General features: G+C 40.2%; 1 protein-coding gene across 2 annotated transcripts in view; it reads left to right on the top strand.

The window, feature by feature from the left end:
* The first annotated feature begins 5,048 nt into the window (after positions 1-5,048).
* The window catches only part of rap1gapb (RAP1 GTPase activating protein b), a 126,827-nt gene continuing 105,855 nt past the window's right edge, over positions 5,049-26,020 (top strand). For both annotated transcript variants that reach the window (XM_086040041.1, XM_086040053.1), the window contains exon 1: positions 5,049-5,268. The gene's annotated coding sequence lies outside the window, so the exon portion shown is untranslated. The remainder of the gene's footprint in view (positions 5,269-26,020) is intronic.

Below are 26,020 nucleotides of genomic sequence, written 5' to 3' on the forward strand. Positions count from 1 at the left end.
CCATGCAGCTGCCAAACTAGTTTGCTTTGCAGCAGCAACGAGCTACGTGGTGCATCCTCTCCTCTGTGGGAAACTGTATGTCATAGCAACATGTGACATAATGGACCGATCAGAGCAGCAACAATTCCTGATGGGTGCGTGGCATGTGTTGCAGACCTGTCGGCAACAGCACAATGCGTCGGTCACGTGAATCAATGTGGCAGTTGTCGCTCGCGCCGACGCGGGAGTGGAAAGACGCCTAGAAAGAAGCCTTTCACTGAGTAGGCTGCGATGAAATTTGGCCGCCTCGCGACCAGTCACACGCATGAGGGCCGGTTAGTGGGCCTAAAATCCACTTCCGGCCATGCTTAGTAAAGCCGTTTTTTAAAATTTGTCAGCCCCCAACCCCCTGCCCCAAAAATGGGCATGGCTGACCTGTTTTTTGAATCTGAGCCGTGATTGGGCGGTGTGAGCAGTTCTGATGTCAATTTCAGTCGACAGAAGACAAAATGGCCCCCCCCAGAGATGGCTGAAAACAAGTGCATTTTGCTGCTTAAATTATATTCCACAACCGCAAAATTAATCAGAATGCCGTGTTTCAACTAGTGGGCCTGCTGGGAACATATACAAAAAAAATATGTTTGGGTTGACTTCCACTTTAAATAAGATATATTGCTCCATCTTCTGATCAAATTGGCGACTGGTGAGTATCGTTTTTTCTCTAACTCGCTGATCAAATGCAAAAATGCTGATCGCGTAAAACCAACTATTGAGTGTTTGGATTTACAGAGTGTGCATGCCAACACTATACACTGTGGAGAAAACCCCATGCCTCTCTACCTTAAATAAAACGCATTCCAAGATTTCAATTCAAAACAATTTTCTTTTCATCCATTTCAGACAGATCATACAAAGCAGCAGTAGGGCACGATGTACTGTATGTTTTTTCATCATTGTCATGTGAAAACTGCCATCATGCCAATAATACAATCAGGTCAGACACACCAATAATAGTAAACTAAATGCATTCAGGTAATCATCAAAACCAATCGTCATAACATTTGTGGTCAAAAGAAATGCCTGATGAAGATGTTAACAATTTTCCTGCAGAGTAGGCAATTCATTTTCAGTACCCACACATACAAATATTATATTTTGGAATTCAGTTCCTTAATTTTTCACCCGGGTGTTAGTGGCTATAAATTACATATTTGACAAGACATTCCCTTACATGTAGTCTTCATAGTGTAGCATCTCTCTGTGCGTGAACATTGCCTTCATTTTGACACTTTGAAAACTGGCTGATACTGTAGCTGTTCAGATATTGAGTGGTTTTGCAGGGCATCTTTAAAATTACATGGCAGCAACAGACAGAAGAATATGGACACAAAAAGTTAACATTGCAAGTCCATTTCCTTTAGTCCTACATGGCCAAATGAGAAAAACCATGCGGTTTGTGCAACTCAATATTCAAAAAGATAGTTGGGGAGGCCTTGTCTTTCAGATTGCAGGAAGGACACTTGGCTTTTCATATCATCTCATTTACATGTTACATTTTGGAGAATAGTCAAATTGTGTTGTCAAGCAGCTGACAAATGATGCTCATTTAAATGAATGGAGTCAGATGGGCGACTCACCAGGCCACACACAACTCGATGGCGGGTTTGGGTGTTCCTAAACATTCACTGGATTAAATATATAAACCATAATACAAGCAGATCAAAAAGAAAAGTCATGGAAATAAGTTTGAATAAACATGCAGCTCATCCCCGTAGCTGCCTACACCTGCTTGAACCGAAACATGTTAAATACTGTGTTAATGAACCCGAATGGCCGTGCAGCCCATGTGACCATATGACGTCACATGAAATACATTATTGGACAAGTGGTTCATGTGACCGACACACATCTATACTTTACTGTAAAGATGTAAACATCATATGGAATTTTATCTAATTAATGTTATCAGTGGCGGCACGGTGGTCGACTGGTTAGCACGTCCGCCTCACAGTTCAGAGGTCGTGGGTTCGATCCCGGCTCCGGCCTCCCTGTGTGGAGTTTGCGTGTTCTCCCCGTGCCTGCGTGGGTTTTCTCCGGGCACTCCGGTTTCCTCCCACATTCCAAAAACATGCATGGTAAGTTGATTGGATACTCTAAATTGGCCCTAGGTGTGACTGTGAGTGCGGATGTTTGTCTCTGTGTGCCCTGCGATTGGCTGGCAACCAGTTCAGGGTGTCCCCCGCCTACTGCCCAAAGACAGCTGGGATAGGCTCCAGCACGCCCCGCGACCCTTGTGAGGAGAAGCGGTACAGATAATGGATGGATGGATGGATGTTATCAGTTTTAAGCAATATGAACTGTAAAACTCAAGTGCAAACCAAGTTATGAGGCAATCATTTTTTTTCTTCAAACCATCATGTGAGAATTTTGCCTTCCTCAGGGAAGTTTGATTCCATCTTTCCCGTGCGGAGGAAAATGATGCTGAAAAAAGTGTCTTGACTTTAAAAAGTTAAAACATTACGTAAGGATATTGTTTCAATTTCAAATAGTTATTTACAGATAACTGTATGCTCTTTCCGGTACATGGAAGGGTTAAAACATCCAGAAAAGGCGCTCCAACTCTGTGGCAGTGTCCAAATTCACGGGCCGGGTCCTCCGAAGGCCGCATTTTTGACCACATGACGATACTTCCGGCGCGACTTGAGCACGCGTGGGGACCAAATTCGCATTAAGACTGTACAAATAAGCTACAGTTTATGCATTCCACGGAGGCTACATGTGGAGGCGCTTTTGAAAGCATCTAGGGAGCCAGCCTGTGAATTGTCTTTCTAGAATTCCCACCTCTGGTAATGGATATTCAGCCTTGAGAAACTTACTTTCTTTGGGGACTAGAAAGTGAAAGGTTTGAGGTTCAAAAAGCAGAAGACACATTGTGGAAATCTGATTGGTTGCTGTAAAGACGCCACTTCACTACCACTTTCATGCACGAGTACAGCACCCCTAGTAAAACATTAAAATACCTGTTCGAGGGCTCAGTGTGCCTGGCATGGGTCCTAATTGTTATTGTTTGTGCTTGTGTTTCGATTCCACTTTATGTGAGTGCTTGTATGCCATAACATAAGATACCGCAAATTGAATCCCCCCTCAGGGGAATGTTAAAGTTTTTTCTTTTTTTTCATCATTATAAGTAGTCTCACAATGTTGGGACTCAGTTTTCTTGGTATATGTGCCGAACCATCCATTCAACCATTTACTGTATAGCTTATCCTGTTAAGGATCATCCATACAGCCACCTATTTTCTATCCTGCTGATACTGTTCACAGGGTTATTGGATCCTATCCATGAGGTGAAAGGGTACTGGAAAAAGCTCTCGCACTGTACATTCATAAGCTAGCCGGATAGAGAAGGCGTCACATCAGCAGAGACTCAGGCGAGATATATTGGTTAAAATTGCTGATGGACACAGAATGACAGAAACAAAATGGATGGTCTGTGGGAGGAGGACATGTAGGTCACAGAGAGGAGAAGCACAGCGAGTGAAAATAGTCACAAAGTGAGAGAGTAGTAGTTTGGATCGGAAAGTGCACTGTGGCGGTGCCCTTGACCAAGTTGCTGAACCTTTAGAACTGCCCAGGGGCATAACACAGTTGAACTTTCTTCCTGGTCACTGGCATCTCTCTATTTGTGGACTGGTGACAATACAAGACAATAAGTGGGTGTCAACTTCCAAACACAGCAAGCTTTCTTTCACTGCAGCGTCATCTGACTGGCTGACTGACAGCATGACTGACGACTCTCCAGACAACTGAGCAATGAACTAACTGCAAGACCAACCATCCATGCAATTCAGTGACCAACTGACCCATTAACTAATTGATTAATTGAATGAATGGCTGGCAAACTACCAACCAATCGATAGACTGATTGACTGACCGACTGATATGCTAACTAACGGACAGACAAACTGCCAAACTAATTGATTGATGGGCTGACAGACTGACTGAACAATTAACCAACCGACTGACTAACAAAAGAACTGTAAGACCAACTGACCAACAAACTGACTGACCAAGTGACCTACATACTAATCGTGATTAACTAAATTACTGACTGACTGCTGAATGACAATTCAACCGAACAACAAACTACGGTAACTGACTGACTCACTCACCCACTTTGTGACTAACTACATGACTAACTCCCTGATCGGCAGGCTGGCTGACCTAACTGCAAGAACAAATGACTGACCCACTGACTGACTGAGTACCCTATCTTCTGACTGACTGACTAAAACTCTGATTGACGAGATGAGCGACCGACTGATTAACGGCTGACCAACAAACGGCCAAACCGACCAACCAACTGACTGACTGAGCAACCTAATGACTGAACGACAAACTAACTTATTTACTGACATACGTACTAATTACCCAACTCACTCAGTGATTGGCAAACTAGCAAATGACCGACTGGCTGAATGAGAAGTGGACCAACAGATGAATTTACTGCAAGACAAACCGAACCACTGACTAACTAACTGAATGATTGACTAACTATCCCAGTATTAACACAATGATTGAACGTCTGACTGACCGACTGATTGACTGTATGACCGACCGACTAACCAACCCACTGACCAAGCAACCGACCAATTCACTTACCTACCAACTGACAAATTGACTTCCTAACTAATTAACCAACTAACACTGTTCAATACATCAACTTGTTTTATGCTTTCTGTGATTGGCAGAGGTAAACGAGACACAGCAGAGTGTAAATTCCCCAATGAATACATAACGCTAAATAAACATTGAAAAAACTGATGAAGTGACTACAAGTCAGGTTCTTGATTTTTTTTTAATTTATTGATTTTTCAAATCTGCCTTCATCTTTCACATTGTAAATCCATGGCGAGTATTCCCCTCGGGATTATGCTGTGAAACGAACGCACAAATGTAAGGAGGTGGGTCGCATTGCATGCTCACTGATCACATGGCGGTCACATGACAGTCTTTTAAAAGGGAGTGGGGGTGGAGAGGGACTGGAGCATCGCAATCGGGCTGATCCAACCTCGCATGCAGCCGACCTGCAGGAGCATCCGCCCTCCTTCTCCTCCTCTTTCTCATCCTCCCCCTCCTCCTCCTCCTCCACGCCGCAGCTCACGTTAGCGCCGGCCGCGCACTCTTTTTCTCATCTCCACACATTCACATCGCCTCCTACTACCCTGTGCTCTTCGTGTCAACAGTTGGGGAGGGGGTCGTCCAGGCAGAGCATCTTCTATTTGCAAGGTAAGAGAAGATAACTTTTTCTTTGCTTTCTGCGCCCTTTCTCCTCTCAAACTGATCACAAGTAACAAGCTCTCACAGCACACTGCTTGTGAATCACTGATGTACATTATTGTATAAACCACATGTGCTATGGAACAATATTGAATTATTACCTTAATATCTTATGTACAGAGTTCATCCATAAACTTTTGGGGTGAATAATGCCAGTGCAATATGTTGGTGCCAATTAAATATCAATATATCCGTCCAGAGTAAGATTACTGGCCGCTTTACTGTCGCCCTGGGGAAATTCAATACACACTTACCCTATTCAATTTGCACTTCTATTGATTTTTTTCCCCCCCACGCCCAATATTCAACGCATTGCAAAAGGGAACTTTGTCAGTGCGTGGGGGGAGCAGGAACTAGGATGTCTCCAGCAATTGGTCCCACATCTCCTTATTTCTGAGTCTCCACAGTCCATTGAAATCCTTCTTTGCTTCATATCTCGTGTGTGCGTGCGTGTGCGTGTGTGAGACTCCCATTGACAACACGCAGAGACACAGCCTTCATGGTCTGTGTCGTGTGTGTGTGTTTGCCAGGTCCCCCGCAGGCCGCATGCAATTAATGTGACCTTGCAACGCACCGGGCAGTCTGGCCTCATCACCTTTCTTGAATGTCAAAGCTGCTGACTTCCTGCTTGCTTTGCTCGTACCACATAAAGTAAACTAAACCTCTGACCCAACATTGATCTTTCAATAATATGTTCACTCTGATACTTGTAGTTTTCTATAGACTTGAACTTTGAGCTGTTTCTTATATTTTGAGGTGTGTAAAACTGAGTAGTAAATGAAGAAAGGTGTTTCCCATCCTTTATTGAGACACGGCAGAATTAACATTTGAACAAACAGCAGTTTCACAAAATATGTACAATAAACTGACACAATGATGATCTCATCTCAATTTACTTAGATCTGAAATCTGTACCTCTTCAGCTGAACACAAAGCTGTTATTTTGTTGCATGAAGGGCAACAGGTAAATTGGAGCATCTGCCATCTAGTGGAAGAGCATTTAATTGTTCTGCCCGTCACTATACGTTTAGATAGGTGATCCAAGATATATTCTTTGTGATATTCATAATTTTCGGACCATTTAAGTGAAATTGGATAATTTCCTCTAGAGCACCTCGATCTATCTGTCACAGTGGTCGGGAATCACTCAAGTAGAGGCAGTATGGTGAGCTGGTGCTTAGCATATTTGCCTTATAGTCAAGATGTCATGGGTTTTATTCTTAAGTGTGTTTGTTTTTTGTTTTGTTCTGGCTTCCCCCCACATTCTGAAAACATGCATATTAGGTTAACTGAAGACGTTACATTTTCCATAGCAGTGAATTTGAGTGCGATTAGCCGGAGAGTACGCCTCTCACCAAAAAGTCAGATGAGATGGGTGCAATGCTACACCAAATGAAACGTCCTGTGAGTGTCACTGCATGTATGGTCTACAGTGGCTTGGAAAGAAAATCTTAAAACCTTCAAAATAAATTTACACTGGCTTTCAAATTGAGTTTTAATGCTGCAGTGGCTACTGTGTGTGGATGACCCAAACGTTGTATACAAAGGTCAATACCAACCACCCATGTGATTGTTTTGATTGGAGTTACTGGTCTGAGGCAACTTAAATTGAGTTAAAATGAACAGTTTGACCAAATGAAATGCACTTTATTGCTATTTCATGTCAGATTTCAGATTTGACATTTCTTTTCACCAAGAGGCACATCAATTGCTGCCTAATGATCCAAAAATGAGCTGGAGAAGGTGATAAGGGATATGCGGACAGCACGTGAGGACTCATTATTTTTTTTTATGTGTGTGTGTGTGTATGTGATCCTTAACACAATGTTTGGAAACGTGCTTTCAGATAATGTGAACGTTTTTCAATGGGAGTCTGTTTTCGTGACCTGCAGGTGACCCTCTCCTATGTTCACAACACATACACACAGGCGCACACACACACGCACATGCACAACGACACACACACCGCAAATATGATAGGACGCTGATGACGATACGTGATGTCACCATGAAACACCACTTTCATTCCCCGAGCCAAGTTCATCCATTTTTATTGTTAATATGCTTTCAAATAGTAAATCTGTGGGTGATTTGTGAGACTGCAAAAAGTGAACCGTGATATGGCTAGCGACAAGTGTACCTCTAAAAGTGCAGTAAAGTTAGATGCAGCGGGCTAGCTACTAGCTAGCAGGATGCCGCAGAACTCTTGACAGCTCGCACTTTTCTTTATAAATGTTTTGAAGATTATTCGGTCGTTCAGTGTCTACGTTTCAAAACAGTGAATAGCGGTCACCATTTCATCCTTTCCCTGGGTTGTTTTCAAGGTGGCCATGTGCGTGGAGGACACAACCTAGCCAGTTCCCCCGCCTCCTCCTGACTATAGATCCCTACCGTGTGATGTTACATTTATCTACCGTGTGCAAAGGCTTCCATGTCAGAGGGTCAAGCGGTCAAGTGAGTTACATAATAGAGGCAAAATGGTCCCTATGTCCGTTTTGCGTTAACAACAATGCTGAACTCTGTGATGTTTACGGCTGCTTTAATCGCTCAGCTCGAGATAGGAATTCATTCTTTCTGTACAGGCAGTGATTGTAAACCAGGTCAGACAAACAAATCAGTTTTGTGAAAGTAGACAAGCACAATGGCTAGCAAATCTTTAACGTGACCACTTTACACCATCCAAATTTACCAAGACTTGCTCTGATCACTGGGGTCTACGCTTTGGTACATTTCTCAGATCAGAATTGAAATTTGCAAAACAGCATTTCTGAAAACAGTCCATACAAACAGAAAAACATCACGGTCCCCCTGCAAAAGTCGTTTTCTTTCTCAAAATCCTTAGTACATCTCTCAAAAGTAAACATTTGTGTCAAGGAACGTATCATTGTCATGTTGTCAATATAACAGTGTACTTTGGAGGGCTGTTGTAAACTTCAGTTTTGATGAAAACTTCAGTATTCATAATTGAAGTTTACATCTTTGTGTATTTGGAAAATTGATTACAAGAGACTTTGCATGATTGAAATGTCACTTTTACTTTTCTCATCCACATCACAACAATGGTCTTCACTTGCTTTGAGCTATTTTGGAAAACTGATTGATCATTGGCTGATCTAATGCTTCACACATTTCCCTTTGTGAGAAAAAGTGAAGATTCACCTGTAAAAAAAAGTCTAATGGAAATAAATAGAAATATGCTTGACATATGACAACGTGTTCAACCGTTTAGCATGTAAATAATTATATGTTGAAATAATGACAAAATGGTGAGGGGTGTGAGACAATTCAACAGAGACTCAATGAAAATTGAACAAGTAGTAGTAGTAGTACATTGTTTATTCTGTCGTAAATAATCCAGTACAATCCATAATATACACACTATACAACAATTAACAATCAAATATCAATGACAGAATGGCACAGGCAGAAGCTAAAGCGTATTTAAAACTGGCATTTTGTCCTCCTTCAAATGTAATATATAGCTGCCTTTACCTATTTACATTTTATGCATACAAAAAAGCAAAAGCAAAATAGCAATAGATAAATCATTGTCATCCAAATCATTCTCTACAACTTTCAAAAATAACTTTGCGAACAAGTTTTTTAAAAACTAAAAGTGATTCACGGGTTTTCCAATATATATTTGCATCATTCCAATATTTCACTCCAACAATAGAAACACATCTCCTTTTAATTCCTTTAAAAGCTTTTTGCAAAATGAACTTACAAACACCTCTTAAACGATATTGAGACTCCTGGATTTTAAAAGAGCTTTTGTATGAATTGAGGAAGGGATTGTGGTTTTGCTCTAAACATTATTTGCACAATTATTTAATAATATAAGTCTTTTAACTTCATAGCATTTGATTGGAAAAAGAGAGGGTCTGTATGTGCATAATAGTAAGTCTTATTAATAATTCATATTGCTCTCTTTTGCAAAACTGTGGGTAAATCCCCACAATTCTATGCCAAAAGACAAATAGGGAAAGATCAAAAGAAATACTAAATTATATGTAAGGCTTAATGATTTAGAAGATGTCTTCATTTATGTAATATTGCTATTGTTTTAGAAATGTTGCCTTTTATATAGTTGATATGTTCTTTCCATGTTAATTTATCATCTATCATAACTCCAAGGAGTATATATATATATATATACTATATATATATATATATATATATATATATATATATATATATATATATATATATATATATATATATATATATATATATATATATATATATATATATATGAACAGGAAACACCCCTTATCCCATACTTCTCCAATTTCACAAGTAGTTTTCTATGATCTATCGTGCCAAACGCTTTATGTCGATCGAGATACAAACTAATAGAATAGTCATTATCTTCATTAGCTTTTGCAATATCCTCTAAGTAGTTCTGAGAAATTCATTTCTGATCTAAGCAACATACCGATGATAAGATGTTTTTTCCCACCAACAATATCACATGAAAGGTGAAAAATGATGCTCTAGTTAGGACAGTGCCCCGTACTGATTGCATGTATGTATGATGGATTCATGTAATAAAAGCAGATCATTAGTGCTTCACGGATCCACTGAGGCCCTGGCTGGCACACTGAATTCAAATCTTTAGCAGGGCTTTGATGGCCTTGCAATGGGAATGACACCTGCAATCCAAGCCACACGCATGTTTCTTTCCAACATGTGATAATGTTCTGTATAATGTTGCCGCAGAATGGAATGAAAGAGGAGGAATTTCTAAGAAGGTGCTCTGTCAGTGTCGACGCGACGACACAGAGGATAATGGATTCCCGAGAACGAAACAGGCGACATGACCACAAAACCGCACATTTGTGGTGAAGAAGACTCGCGAAGAAGAGCACGGAGCATTCATTAAAGTGCCTCAGCAGCAGTGTAAGCGAGGAATAATAAGCCTGGCCTGGAGGTACACTTGGAAATGTTTTTTATCAAATTGGATGTTGGGGAAGGCGGCAGAATACCAAACAGTTATGCTAAAAGGCTAACAAGGCTAGCAGAGGTACTGTACATATCCACGACTGACTTGAATTCATGTGCAGCCAGGGATTTTTACAAGCCGTTTTTGTTAGTCTCGCCACACACCAAGTGACGTGGCCAAAACCGAATAAAAACTAGTACAGTGGGCAGAGTTTGGCAAGTAGGCCTACTTGTGAAGGGCGTCACAACATTGGAGAAGTAAAGTGCAATGCACTGAAGCTGCTAAAAGTGAACCGTGATATGTCTAGCAACAAGTGTACCTCTAAAGGTGCAGTAAACAGCAGTTCATCATTCATAAATGGGCAGGTTTTTGGGGGAAACTACCCTCCTTTATATTAAAACCCACCTGTCTACTGTTTTTGTGCTCATGCCAACGATTGAGTTGATTGTGTAATATAAAAGCATTGCTTTGGTGCCTTCGTGTGGCCAAGCAACTATCCATCCATCCATCCATTATCCATCCCGCTTTTCCTTACAAGCATCGCGGGCGTACTGGAGCCTATCCCAGCTGTCATTGGGCAGTAGGCGGGGACACCCTGAATTGGTTGCCAGCCAATCGCAGGGCACACAGAGACAAACAAACATCCGCACTCACAATCACACCTAGGAGCAATTTAAAGTGTCCAATCAACCTACCATGCATGTTTTTGGAACGTGGGAGGAAACCGCAGTACCCGGAGAAAATCCACGCAGGCACGGGCAGAACATGCAAACTCCACACAGGGAGGCCGGGGTCGGGATCGAACCCATGACCTCTGAACTGTGAGGCGGACGTGCTAACCAGTCGACCACCGTGCCGACCCGCCAAGCAAATACTCTACTGTACATGTTCAAGTAAGGGGAGGATCTTCATTTAGTCTAATTGAAAAAACAATTTTACCGCCATCTTAGGGTAGCTAAAGGCAATACAAACCTTTTTGGCTGGTCATCAGTTATTTTCAGATTTTTGCTGTTCGTAGCAGGGTGTTATCTACTAAACTCTTAAATTATTTTGTGCTTGTTGTACTGATTTTATATTTTACCTTCTTCTTATGCTTGTATTCTATTTAAAAACTTGCAATTCAATTATTTTCTATGGGGCTTCTTTTCGGGTTCCACTCTATTTAGCATTATTTATCAACCCTTGGCTCCTCGCTTTACATTGCGCTTTTAATGGAACTCCTCTGGCTTATTATTGCACTATACCAAAGCTTTGTAGCCAGCATGAAATATTTATTCCATTCATATGCAGCCCCTTCATTGCTCTCTTATTCTATCTCACAGCATTAGTTCCATCCTTCTCTTAGCAAACATCCCTGGAATTGATTCAATAAAAAAAAAAGTTTGGACGTCATGACACTAATAATCATCATGGGAGAGAGGAGGAAATGATCCAAAAAGACAAAAGGGAGATTTGTGTGTCATGGTAGCAGGCTGCCAGGCTTAAATAGCGAGTGATTTTGTGATGCCAGTGAACGAACCCTGCTACGTCTTATTAGGGGCGGAGCAGATGTGCACAGCTGGTCAACAGTGCAAGCCGCATCCAGACGTATCATTAGCATAAATTATGTGGAGGTGTGTCATTACAAGGATGAGCGGCCATCAAAGTGGTGCACTTGCTTTTTGCTTTTTTGAGTCTTGTAAATCCCCTTTGTCATCCCGAAGCCAGTGAGTCTCAAAGAGCAGTATGCAAAAGAATCACAACCTAACTACAGTTCGGTTGTATTTAACTTTTAAGTTCAAAATATTTTCCTTAAATTCTAAAGATTTTTTTCCGTTTTGATATCTTTATTTACAAACAGTCCAGGTAGCATTGTGAACTACTAGTTAGCACAACTGCACTGCCCGCGACCCTTGTGAGGATAAGCGGTATCGATAATGAATGAATGAATATACCGGTATATAAATAAATAAATAAATAAATGTAAATATATATATATATATATATGGTGCACAGTGAGTTTTATGTTCCTTTTCCAACAGTCATTTCATGGATCACTGACGTGGGGAAGGGAATATTTGCCCTATCGCTGTGATAGTGAGGCAGGCCGTCAAGCTGAAGCTCAATGTCATTTTAGCACTGACTTCTCTCCTCTGGAAATCACTTAACTCGTAATACCTGTCGCTGGCTCGACAGCGCGGCATGCTAATCTGTGTGCATGACACTTGTACAGCTATCACAACATGATTGGCATAAAGTCAGTGTTATGTTTCAAGAATTTAGCCAACATTAGCTGTTGATTGCCAGGTAATCCTGTAGAAATAGATGAAATGATTTGACAGAAATTCCATAGTAAACCATAGATATGGAAATAATCCATTCCAGGATCTGTCACTGTTATTTATTATAGAACAGATAATGTTTTTAAACAACACTTCGACTTTATAAACTATGATACAAAAAAGTACATTACAGTCATAAAACATGACACTCAGTTTTAACTTTAATACTCAAGACGTAATGCAGAGATGAAATGCATTTCATTTTTAAGTGTAAAATGTTGTTAACCACAACATATTGTAAAAACAACCAAACCTTTGGAAATAGCAACACAAAAAAGCCACAAAAAGCCAAACAAAAAACAAAATATGCATATCCAAAATGTAAACACAAAAAATGCTAACTTTCAATACAAGAGCAGCCATTACTTCTTTTGAAATAAGCGTACCGACAAAAACAAAACAAAGAAAAAACTAAAAGCAAAAAAAAAGCAAAATGTGCATAACTGTATACAGTATTGCAAAAAATAAAAAAAACATTAACCGAAGTGAAGCTTTTGCTTTTTGTCGCTCGTTATTCTTTTGAAATACAAAAATACAAACAAAAAGCAATATGTGAGTAACAATAAAGTCTGAAGCCAACAAAACACTAACATTGATAGCAAGTGGGACTGGTTGTTGAGCCTTTTTTCTCAGTTAGAATAACTGTCTCCTAAAAAAAAAAAAAAAAAAAAAACCTAAAAGCTCGAAGTGCATAACTGTATCATGCAAAAACAACAAAACGTAACTCTGACAACAAGTAAGATGGTTCTTTTTGAGGCTGGGTCTTTGGAAATAAATGTCACCCAAAAAAATAAGGCAAAGAAAAAGCTTAACTGGAAAATGTAATCACAACAAAAGGCAAAACTTGTCATGGTCACAATGGCCGGGGATCGAACCCCAATCACTGAGCCATGCTGCCCCCAATGAATGAATGAATGAATCAGTCAATCAATCAATTAATCAATCTGGCGGAAACTGGAGCACCCAAAATCCAAAGTAAAGCATTGTTCTCGTGCATCATTGAATCAGTGTTAATTGTTGAATCAGTGTTAAGAAATGGCTGCAGTTTTTGCATGGAACGCCACTGAACATGATTGCGGCAATACAAAATAAAAAGGCTGCAACAATCACAGCTAAAGCTCTCGGTACCTTTCATCTGCATTTCCTTAAATGTATTCATCTTTTGAATGCGCTCATGCGCAAAAGTGGCATTGCTCTCCAAGAAAACGTTCTGAAAACAATGATAGAAATTAAGGGAAACTAATGTAAATTTTTGTACGTTTCAGCAAATATTCTCCTCTTAAAAAGTAAACAATGCCAAGGGGGTCTCCATCAAAGCATAATGTTGGGTGGGGGTTATGGGGTACTTTAAAACGTTAACAACATTCCAAGCTTCAGGTTGTGTGGGATGAGGCCACTGAATTATATGCTCGGCTGTTAGGGTGGCAGTAATGACTTCATGATGTAATTTATGAAAATTACCTTTTATTTATTTTTCTAATGTGTGAGGCAATGGTTTTCTTGTCCCTCTAATGAAATTGCTTCAACTTTAATAGTTTTATTCTGTTTCAGATTAGGTCACTAAGTCATTTTGTTGAATGATGTTTGGCCCCAAAATTTTTTGGCCCCAAAGTTTTTAATGAATTAATTAAATAATTTAAGAGTTTAGTAGATAAAAAAATAATGAATGAATGAATGCTCTACAATGAGCTATCAGGTGTAGCGTATGATTAGTATTAAATATTAATTTAATAATAATAATAATGGGCGGCGATTGGGTTAATGCCTGCACTAACTCTCGATCGCCGCTAGGGGGACCACACCCGTTTTGGGACAAAACAAACGAAAAAGTCCTTGTAATTCAGTCTTAATATATGAGGGTGCTACATTAAAAATCTGTAAGTCCGATTTACCAGATCAGTGATTGAAACTTTGACTCAAACACACACCATTCACACCAGAGGTAGCGTTGCCACGGAGAGTGACGTCACGGGGGAGCCAGAAGGAGAAGGAAAGTCGAGTAAAAAAATAAGATAAAAAGAAAAATTAAACCAAGGAAAATTGGTCACAATGGTGCCGGGGTTCTGTGGCTCGCCACGCTCCGTGGTTCAGACCAGGTGGGCTACCCATTTCAGGCGCCCAGACACTGGTCGTCATAGCTGGTCGGAACTCTATGCTATCACCCCGCTTTGAGGGAGGTGGTACACCTTTTTTTCGGTGCGGCCGCGCTGTGCTGGCTAGCTGGTGGGGCAAGAACCGTGATCGGACCAACAAGGAGATCTGCAGGTCCCCACGTGTGCCGTGGTTGGTCGACTCAAAAGTAACAAACAAAAAGAGGAGTAAATGTTCTGATCCGAGACGGATCAGAGGGTGGCTGATGACAGAGGAGGGTTAGTAAAGCCACTCTAATGGAAAAAAAGTGTAGAAAGTTCCCGAGATGTTCTCAAGAGAGTGAGTTTGGAAGCGTTTTGCCAGAGTCTTGAGAACAGTTTTTTTTTTCAGGAGCATGAGACAGTCTTGTTTTTTTACAGGTGGGAGAGAGGCGTCCTTTTCTTTTCAGGAGCGAGAGAGAGAAAGAAGGAAATTCTGCACTTTCTGTCTTTAATAAGGGAGGTGCGCATGTTAATGAGAGCGGGCTGTGACCCCTCCCCTGTGACATCTGGGCCCAGTTGAGCGCTTTCCCAAATTTGTGAAATATATTTTTTTAGAGTTTGGCACACGTGAGCAGAACAGTTAAAATGGTTGTTGTTGTGTTTTTTAAATTTTTTTTTATGAACAACAGGTCGGTCACATTCACATGATGGAACGCATAATAGTTATTGTGGGTTTTTTCTTGCATGAGTTTCTTTCTTGCAGCCACTAAGGTTGACTTTTATTTTCCATACTTTTGAATGAATTAGTGCTCATCAGAGAGGAATATGGTAAATGCGGCATCCCTCAAGGTTGACTTTAAGGTCCCACACTTTTTTTCATTTAAATGGGCTGTCACTTATATAACGCTTTTCTACCTTGGGTGCTAGGGATCAATGACTGGATAGACATTATTATTCGTATGAGTGAAATTAATTAATTACTTTTTAATTTAATTAATATTGTGCCGGAAACACAGCCTCAATTTGTGTGCTTTTTGAATATTTCACCAAGGGTTAATTAGTGTACAATATTAGTCGGTCCATTACCCACTCGAGTTGGACTGAATTGCACTTGATATACGTTCTCCAGCAGTCTTAATGTATTCCCACTAGGCTGCAAGCTCTTCAGTGTCAATCAAGTTAACTTGTGTGCAGCCACTTGTCACGCAAACACAAGCGCTCGCCTGTATCTAGCTTCCTGAGATGCCACAAGAGAGCTGAGCACTTTGGAGTTTGGTGAGGAGGGGGGGTGGGGGGATCACGTCAATGACCACACTGATGACAGCCATTGTGCACTCTGTTGCTCATGAAGCCTGCAAGCTTGTCACTTCTGTAGCGAGGTTTGCATCATGGCGGCCAAGTTCCATTTTTACCTGCACCAAAATCGGAGATTGAGGCAATCAGCGGAACTTCTTCGGATGTAATTGGAAACAGGACACTTTCATCAAGGGTGCAGACATTTCTCATTCCCAAGCAGGAACAAATCTGTGCAACAATCAAAACCAAATGGACAGAATTCTGATTGGATATTTGATGAGCAATTGCATTTCAACACTTTGAATGGCTTTCTACGTGAGAACGTGTTGACAGACAATATTTTTAAAATTCGTTACTGTCCCTTTTTCTGATTGCTGTACTGATCATTCAAATCTGCATATACAGTATACCTTTTTTGTGTTTTAAGTGTTTTATTAATGTGTATGTGATTATCTTTCTCCAAATAGCCTTTATTAACGGGACAATATTGATATATATATATATATATATATATATATATATATATACATAATATACTGATAAAGAATAAATACTTTTTAGTTGTGGAGGTAGCACTTCATACACTAGGCTGTGGGACATGGCTACATCACGATGTGAAAAGATATTTAGCTGTTAGGTAAGGATAATTTGTGCATCAAGAACACTCAATGCGCCTCTGCTTACCTGCTGGCTTTGACATGAGAGCAGGAACGTTGCACCCTTGTGAGATGTGTGTCTCTGCATGATGGTGTTTCAGACCTTTTAAAGCGGCACAGGATTTTCACCCAACCTAGCTGTTCATGTCATGGATGGAGAAACTTGATGTGGGGTCAGTTGGGTCTCTTACAGACACTTTTTCATAACTACCGTAGGGAGATAATGTGTTTACTTGGTTATTTAATTTTGCTGGAGACCCAACTACCATATTTATATACAGCTAATTAAAAAAAGTACATTTCCCAGTATTCAACTCCTTTAAGATTGGAATTAGGCAGCACACATATTGAGATGGATGTATTCATCTCAGCTGCAAGGGGACGTCAGAGTGGCTGCACCATTTCGGGCCAAATCAGACAGCGGAGTGATGCAGTGTGACGTCATAAGCGAGAGCGAGTGCGGAGTTTTGGACAACGTGGACGTCAGTGCTTTCAAGCCTGCAGGACGCATGACTCATGCTCTCTTTTAGGTCCATTGTAGGAACGCACACAGATCTGTAGAGCTCACTTTTTTTGCTGATGCCAAACACTTGAGCCTGTGTTTCTTGTTCAAAGAAGTGCCAGAAACACTATGTAGTTAGTATCAGTGAGAGTAGTAGCATTACTGTATTTCTTATGTTAATTTACTCCACTGCAGAGTGGAGTAAGACTTAATTATGCTTTTTCAGGGGTAGGCCAAGTCCGTTTTAAAATAATCAACCTTATACAATGTGTGGCTTCTTTTCCTTTCAGCTTGTGCCGTTAGGGGTCGCCGCCGTGCGTCATTCTTTTCCACCAAAGCCTATCTTCTGCATCCTTCTCTTAGGTCGTACTCTCCCTCTCTTACCAGGCGACTCCATCCTCTAACCCTTCTGCCACTATACTCACTAGCTCTCCTCTGGATGTGTCCAAACCATCGGTCTGATCTCTCTAACTTATTACCCGAAACATCTTACCTTGGCTGTCCCTCTGATAAGCAATTTTTTAGCTCTGCTTTGTGTTGACTCTTTCTTGTGACTCTCTAATCCGAATATCATGGCTGGCCTCACGACTGTCTTATAAACATTACCCTTTATAGCAGAAAATCACAAAACACACCAACACTTTTCTCCACCCGTTCCAACTTTCTTGGATACATTCTTCACCTCCTTACCGCAGTCACCGTTGCTCTGGACTGTTAATCATCCACTCTCGCTATCGGTTTTCCCTATAGCCTCACTCTTTCTACTCCACCCGTCTCATTCACGCATATATATTGTGTCCTACTTCTGCTAATCTTCATTCCTCTCCTTTCCAGCGCATTCCTTCACCTACATGTTCACAGAAGGATCTTAGATCCCTGATGCATTCCCAACTCCACATTATGGACCTGTGGTTGAAATAGTGATGCTTGTGGTAAAATGTAAATGAAGGTGCACACCTTGCCGGGTCCATTCAGTCCTTGGGCACGAGCACTGGCTTTCAATATGAATAGGTCCGTATAATAAAATCATATGGTTGGGTATTGTTTAAAAACACAATATACATATGTGCACAGTATATGCGGGATTTGGAAATATGCCTGTACCAGCAAATCAGCCGGTACTTGACCCGGTTAGGGACGATTAGAGGTACGAATGAAAAACGACCTCCGTCCGTGCTTAGTTCGTCCTTTTTAAAAGAGTTCTTGTCCTCTGTGCGACCTTCCACAAATGGACCGTTCTGGCTCCGGGACGGAATGCCATCTCTGTACATAAATGTACACACATAAAGTATGTATACATATAAGGAGTGAAACCATCAAAACCGATCGGTTCACTCAGAGTTATTTTGTTGGTTCACCCCCCTGCCCCCCCACTCATAAATAGTAATCCAAGCCTCGGAGGATGCTTTTTTCTGCTTGTTGTGTGTGGATTTGCTAGCATCAGCACTGGAAACCATCGGACCGAGACTTTCATAAAACGGACGTTGGAATTAAAACTAGCTGGAAATCGCTTTGTCCATGACTGAGGTGTTTTGTTTCTCACGGAAACTCGGTTCAATCTGAGGATAATCGATGCTAGCCTGGACCTAGCCGACTCCGTTTTAGAAATCTGTCGGGCCCTGGTGCTGTCCAGCTCTTCATCTTCGACACTTTTGCTTGGATATCTTACACTGTTACGATGACTGGTCCTTGTTGTGGGACATTGATGTGCTCTGTTTGTTAATCTAACAACCATTGGGGGTTGGGATTTTATGACACTTCCTTCTCCCATATATATATATATATATATATATATATACACAGTATATACACACACACCCTGCTTAAGTTAAATGGATAAATATCTACTACAAGCTTCATAGAAAAATGTGATCAATCGTTTCAATTACAGAAAACTGTGATGAATTAGTTTAAATTTTTTAATCACTGGACAGCACTAATACACTGTATATATGATGCAAACAAAACATATTTCATACACATTTCATAATAATTTTCCTCCTTATTGCTACAAAGAAAAAAATATGCATCTTCTTTTTAGTTTTTTTTCGGCAAGTATTTGGCTGTCTGCTCATGTTTAAAGATATTTTTGGCGGTCAGGAAACACCTGATCACATGCACTTATTTTGTGATTTATTTTAATGCAATTTCCCATATTTGAGTAGGACAAAAGTGCTTGCTCTGATTCGAACCGTAAAAGCTTCAGATTGACGCCTGTCTGCGTTCCCATTAACCAACACAATAGGAGCTCATTATAGCGGCTCCACTTGAGCAATAATTGATAGTCACAAAGTGCACTCACTCCGTTAAAATCCACCGTTTGTGCACTCTGAGCCGGTGAGCCGCTCTGTGTCATATTTAAGACAACATATTAACTGAAGCTCACAGATTTGTGCCAAAACATGGTGTTGTTTTGGATTTATTCGATTTATTGTGTGTTGACTTCACTTGAAATTTAAACTTGGAGGTGACTGATAAGAGGGATTTATTTATATTTTCCTTGTGTTTTCTTTGTTAATTTGTCACATCTAATCCCTTCAGGGGAGACCAGTGAAAAGGCAAGCAACACATGCTAATGTGGTGTTGTTCTATATGTGTACTTTTCTGTTCAGGTAAGGGTCACTTCCTGTGGTGTTTGAGATAGCTGCCGTGACCTGTGGTGTGCTCTGTGAGATTATTGCTAAACGGCTGCTTATACACTAAAATCTATTTTGCTGGTGAGGTAACCTTGACAGAGATTGATTCAGTGCATTGTTGTTGTGGATTGTTGTTGAGTGGCTGAATTTCTTCCTTTTTTGTGTTTTTTGTTTCCGTCGTTTCATTTGTATCTTTAAAAATGTTGAAGCACTATTAGTTGAAGCTACATTAAATGTGGAAATTTATAGAGTGAGGCAAGAATCAAACCATATTACTCCTTATACTTGCAGAAGTTGAGGACATAAACAACCCATGCCAGTATACAAGGATTAGTTGGTGTATTTTTTGGTGTATTTTAACAAATAGTAGCATCTGATCTATTAGATGCAACACCCCAATTAAACAGCGTGTGCATCTACTTGAATAAACAAACTTTTTTACCCTCTTGAAAGAAAAAAAAAGTATGTCGTGGTAGCAATTGACTTATTATTCAATACAAACGGATACTATGCAAAGAAATTAGTTAGTCAGTCAGTCACCAACCTCCACGGACAAACACATTTTGAACAAGAAAACTGTTTGTGACCATTAAAACTGTTTGCAACCATCTGGCGAACGTCTTTGCAATCTTTTGCAACCTTTAACAAACCCTATTGAAAAAACAAAATTCGCTACATGCCCAAACATTCGCAAACCTTTGCCGCCGAGTGAGATACAGACTTTCCGTACCATCTGTGCCCGTGTGCACATACAGGCGGGCGCAAAAGTAGGCATACGGTTATTTTTTTGTTTTGTTTGTTGTTTATTATACAAACAAAAATACAAAAATAAAAAAACAAATAAAAATGCATTCATCATAAATTATGTCACTAATTTCACCGATGTGACTTGATTTACCTATTCGCTGCCGCATGCCATGTTGTGTTTTTGTCGTTTGGATTGAATTTAGTTTTCTTTCAAGTTATATCTTATTTTCTTTGTTTGTGTTTATGTTTATGTCTTGCTCGTTGGGTTTTTGTTTCCACCTGTTCTCGTCAGCCCAGATCCTTGTGTCTACCAATCAGCTGCCTCCAGCCACCTGTGCCATGTCCAGGTGTACCTCGTTGTCTCGTCAGTTTGCTTGTATTTAATTAACTTGTTTCTTTGTCATTCTCTGATCATTGTTGCTGTTATGTTGCAAGATAATACAGTCACATTCTTTCGTTTTATGTGACACCCCTCACCGCCCCCATTTGATGCCTAGCTGTGTACTCCTGAGAACACCAATCTGATAACACCTTTTTTTCTTTTTGGTCCTCACATCCATGTTCAGGTCGCCTCATCTTGGGGAACACTTCATGCACCATATCTGATGACATTTTTATAAGGATGTTTGTGGTCTGCTGTCAGGTCACCTTGCATGTCCCGCTCTTCTTTAATTTCGTGGTAGTCAGGAATTCTTATTGTCTCCGCTAGACAGCATTTAATCCAATTGATTATCTCGGGTGCTGGGGGGGCACCTTCCGAGGTTCAAGGACTCACTCAATAGTACGTTTTTGCACATGTACTTCAAGAAACACAGTAGATGTCAGAGGTTTTGCACAGGCACTTGTTGATAGGCAGCATTTGTGGGGCATAATTTGTGCCCTAATCTCCTCATTTGTGCCCTAATCTCCAATTGCATAAATTTAAAAATAGTATGCAATGAATTTGCACTTCTTGCAGGGATCAGGACTGAGCCCTGCTATGAATAGCTAAAAAAAATGCCACAAGATGGTTGAAAAACACTTAAAATGGAGAGGATCATAAAACATCAACACCATGCTTCTAGTATGTTCACAATCACGAACCCTTGTTACATAAACAACTGTATACAGTACTGAAATTATTAGGCACAAACAAACCACCTTCACATGAATCTCATGTCATGTAATGTCATCTTCCAAACCACTTATCCTGTACAGGGTCGCGGGGAGGTGCTGGAGCCTATCCCAGCCGTCAACGGGCGAAGGCAGACTACACCCCGAACTGGTCGCCAGCCAGTCGCAGGGCACACACAGACACTGAGAGGGAATCGATCCCACGCTGCCCGCACACAACTCAGGCGTGTGTACCACTACACTATCAGTGACCTCACATGAATCTCATAAATGGTATTCGCTAGCATCAGGGGAAGCGAAAACACGTTTCATTTTCTTGTGCACGAGGTGCAATCAAGGACCGGCAACAAAACAGAACATCTCAAACGCAGCGAAAATAAACCATCAATGAATTAAACTTAACAACAATGCAAGTATTCGACCAGACGGTGTCAAGGTAACACGTTCATATTGCTTTGTCTGGAGCAGAATGCAGTGACTAGCCGATATTTTCAGTGAATTGCAGAGGATCGTCCCCCCACCCCTAAAAAAAAAATCTGGGACTACGCTAATTTGCGAATGCTGAACCTATACGGGGGTTAACTGTAATCCAGTCATAATATATTTCATGGAATGTAATATTTTTTCACCATAAAACCTTGGGAATTGGCAATTGGGAAAAAAAATTCTACTTTTATCTGAAAAAGAAAAAAATCGGTATACACCAAAATTGGAATCCGTCTGCAGTCAATTTATTTCTATACACAAAACAATTATTTCATCATAAAAACAAGTTGTGAGTCTTTTGCCTAATCTTCAAGCAATGACTACTACTTTGTCAATTTTACAAACAAAGAGCCTTAATGGAGTGCTGGAATGCATTATTAAGTGGATTTTCAAAAAGAGTAGAAACAGGAATGATAACCCATGCCTTCCTCACTCACACTGAGGCAGATTAATACGAACTTAATTTTCCCCCCTTGACTCTCACTTAAAATCCATAATTTCTTATTGACGTTTCCTCACGGAGGTAATGCAGTTATCATGCTAACATTGAGACTGCAGCTTATCCCGGTGCGTGTGTGTGTGGGCGTGTGCAGGGGTGTGTGTGTGTGTGTGTGTGTGTGTGTATCTGCGTGTAAGACAATGCAAGAGTGTGAGAAATGAGATACGAAAGGTGAGTCACAGACAAATGTTCTTTGCTGAGTGTCCAGCTTCCAGCTACTTGCGGACATCATCGTAAAATATGACAACATTTATGTGTTATCATGAACGGCCGCAAAATGTCACATGTTCCATTCTTTTGTAGTTTTATTTTGCAATAGATAAAAAAAGCGCCAATAAGTCCACGGAAACATAGAAGGGCTGTAAAATGGGGATTTTTCATTGGTAGGTCAAGTAGAACAGTGGCAGTTATGAGAGTAAAGTACTGCTAGATGAACAAACCTCTAATTTTGTGAAAAAAATATGAGAAAATGATAATGTAATAGTATTGTTAAAAAAATAACAAAAAGTTGTACTGTCACAAGAATACAATTTCAAAAAAATGGTCATAATGTACCCCAAAAAAGTTGTCAAGGTACAAGAAATAAGTCATACATTTATAACAAACAAAGTGATGAAGTTATAAGAATGAAGTTGCAATATTAGAAAAAAAAAAATTGCGAAGGTATGCCCAGAGCTTGGCATTCGTCTATGCTTTAGTCCGTCTCTGCGTTCCCGTCTATATTTCAGTTACACCAGGTCGGTCTGAGTCAGCCAAATGGTGTGGGAGAAGGGACTTTATTGGTACCACATCACATGCAGGTGCCCTAATCCTGACACGCAGCCAAACAAAGAAAAAATAAAACAGTGTTGTATACCTTTCGGTCCCACAGATGAAATGACATGCCCCATTTTTATTTCACCGAGCACCACGCCGTGCGTGTGTGCGTGTCTGTTGTTTTTATATTATATTCTTTCTTTATTTGGCCGTGTGTCTGCTTGTGCGGCGTCTGCCGACAAGGGACGGACTGGGACCACGTGGGTCGGCCAGAAACGATGCCCGGATGATGCCCAGCTCTGGGTATGACAAGATTACAAGAAAGATTTTGTTCCAAGATCTAAGATGGAAAATGATCAAAAAACTGTATTCTGAATTATTATTATGAGAAAATAAGTAGTATTAAGAAAATGTTGACGAAATTATTGTAAAGCTATTAGAATAAAGTTGGAATGTTGTGAGAATTAATTGACCAAAAATGTCATCCTGTCAAAAATTCTAATGTTTCTAGTCACAATGTAAGAATAATAGTCCCAATGCTATGGCAACAAAGTCGCAACATTATTAAGAAAGTCTTAGACTTGTGAGGATTAAGTCACAACATAACAATAATAACAATAATATAGGCGTAATATAAATTGTGTTATATTTTGAGGAAAAACATCAGAATAAAGGTTTTTTTAAATTTGATTTTAGTTGAAGAAGAAGAAACATGAATTTTGTTAGACAGATTCAGAGATTTTATTTCGATATCGCTGGAAATGTTCACTATTTGACAGGAATATCCAATGAAGCCTTTTTCTGACTTTATTAGACGCAGGACACCCCTGTGGTGAGCTGGGCATGCTGTCCTCATTGTCAGTCTAGCCGTGATGTGCTTTTATGCACTGAGCTGCTATTTCGCAGCCATGTGAGAATGTGCACACTTTTCTTCAGATTAGCCCGACATTCACACTGAGGCGCATGCAGGACGTCTCGCACCGGACGACTAAGAAGCCAAGCAGGAAATTTTGCTCGGCGTGATGGAAAAATCTAAATCGTCCAGTCGGGGATATGAAAATAATACGCTTTGTGACAATTAAGGAAAAAGAGATAATAACTTGCACGTGATCCTTTTTTGCATTTCAGGAGGTTAACAGCAATTTTTTTTCCGGTTTTGTCATTTTTTTTTTAAAGGTTTTATAGAGCCTGCAGCTTAATTGCAACTGTGGAGGCAATAAAAGTGATGTGGACACACTGACAATGAAAAAGGTAATACAACATTGAGAAAAAGGTTACTTTATTTATCAACTGTTTTTAGAGTGTAATATTAAAATTCTGGTTTTGTAAAAAAAAAAATTCTTAACATGAGGACTTTATTCTGGTACAGGTACGATTTTAGTTGTACAACATATCTATATATATCATTTTGTTTTTTTAGTGGTACATTTACAACTTTTTGTTTGGTCACGTTTGACTCCCCGTTTTCTTTTTCTCGTAACAACACAACTTTATTTTCGCTACAGTTTTGTCATCACTCAGAACATTCCAACTTTAGTTACTTTTTCATATTACAACTTTTTGTTTTTAACTTTTCACGTAACATGATGGGTCCTATTTTCGTTCCGGGTGCGAATCTAGTGAAAATTAATGTAGTCTAACTGTGCGCATGGGTGGAGTTTTCTTTCTTTTCGTATTTTGCTATACTTTGCGATACTGCGGGCGCCAGTCTACCAAAATAGGAACCTACATTTTTATTCTTTTAAGTTATGCCTTCTATTGTATGTAATCTTACCACATTTTTCTCATAGCATTGTAACTTTATTCTCATAGCGTTATGTTCAGCGTTCAGTTTCAGTTTGCCTTGTAATGCTATTACTTTTTTTCTCATGTCATTTCACATGGCAACTTTTGTGTAACATTATAATTTTTTGTCAGAACACATCACATTTAGTTTCACACCTTATGGCCTTAGACGCTCACTCTCACCAAGGATGTAGAAATCTGTTTTTGTTGACCTTATTCCACAAATCTATGATGATTACGGCCAAATGAAGTTTAACCAGCAAAGCGTAATAAATGAATGAGTGGCTAGGTGGGCAGGGTAAGATGAATAAATGGATCCAACAGCACCTCTGATCCTGTAAAAGCTGCTATGCTCTTGCTACTAATTTAGATTAAATGTCATCCTTCCCCCCCCCTTACTTTTTTCCGGACGAGAGCTTGTTTACACCATTCATCATTGCAAGAAAAACACATCCCAGGTCCCCCAGCTCGGTCCCTCCTGAGCTGAATGGCAGTTCATCAGAAGCTGATGACCCACATCGCCCACCCTCTCATCTGCCTGCTGGCTTTGAAGCTTTTCTGCTTCACAGTGGGTTGCACGTTGACTCTCGTGGGATTCAATGTGGCCAATGAGGGCTTCTGCCATGCTAGAGTTTATTCACAGTGGACAATGGACCTTTATTTCCTGCATAATTCAGGACAATAGATGTATTGATCACATCTGGCATACTTTAATCCAAAACGGGTGATTAATAGTCGCTGTGATTGGTCATTATCTGAGCCCTGAGGGTCTGTGATGTCATTTTCAATCGACAAAAGTGACAAAATGACCGCCCCCTGAGATGGCTAAAAACGGGTGCATTTTGCTGCTTAACTCATATTTCATATTAATCATATTGCCTTGTTTC

Source organism: Filicampus tigris, chromosome 9 (genome assembly GCF_054856515.1).
Source record: "Filicampus tigris isolate MCC_2025a chromosome 9, RoL_Ftig_1.0, whole genome shotgun sequence".
Classification (NCBI taxonomy): Eukaryota; Metazoa; Chordata; class Actinopteri; order Syngnathiformes; family Syngnathidae; genus Filicampus; species Filicampus tigris.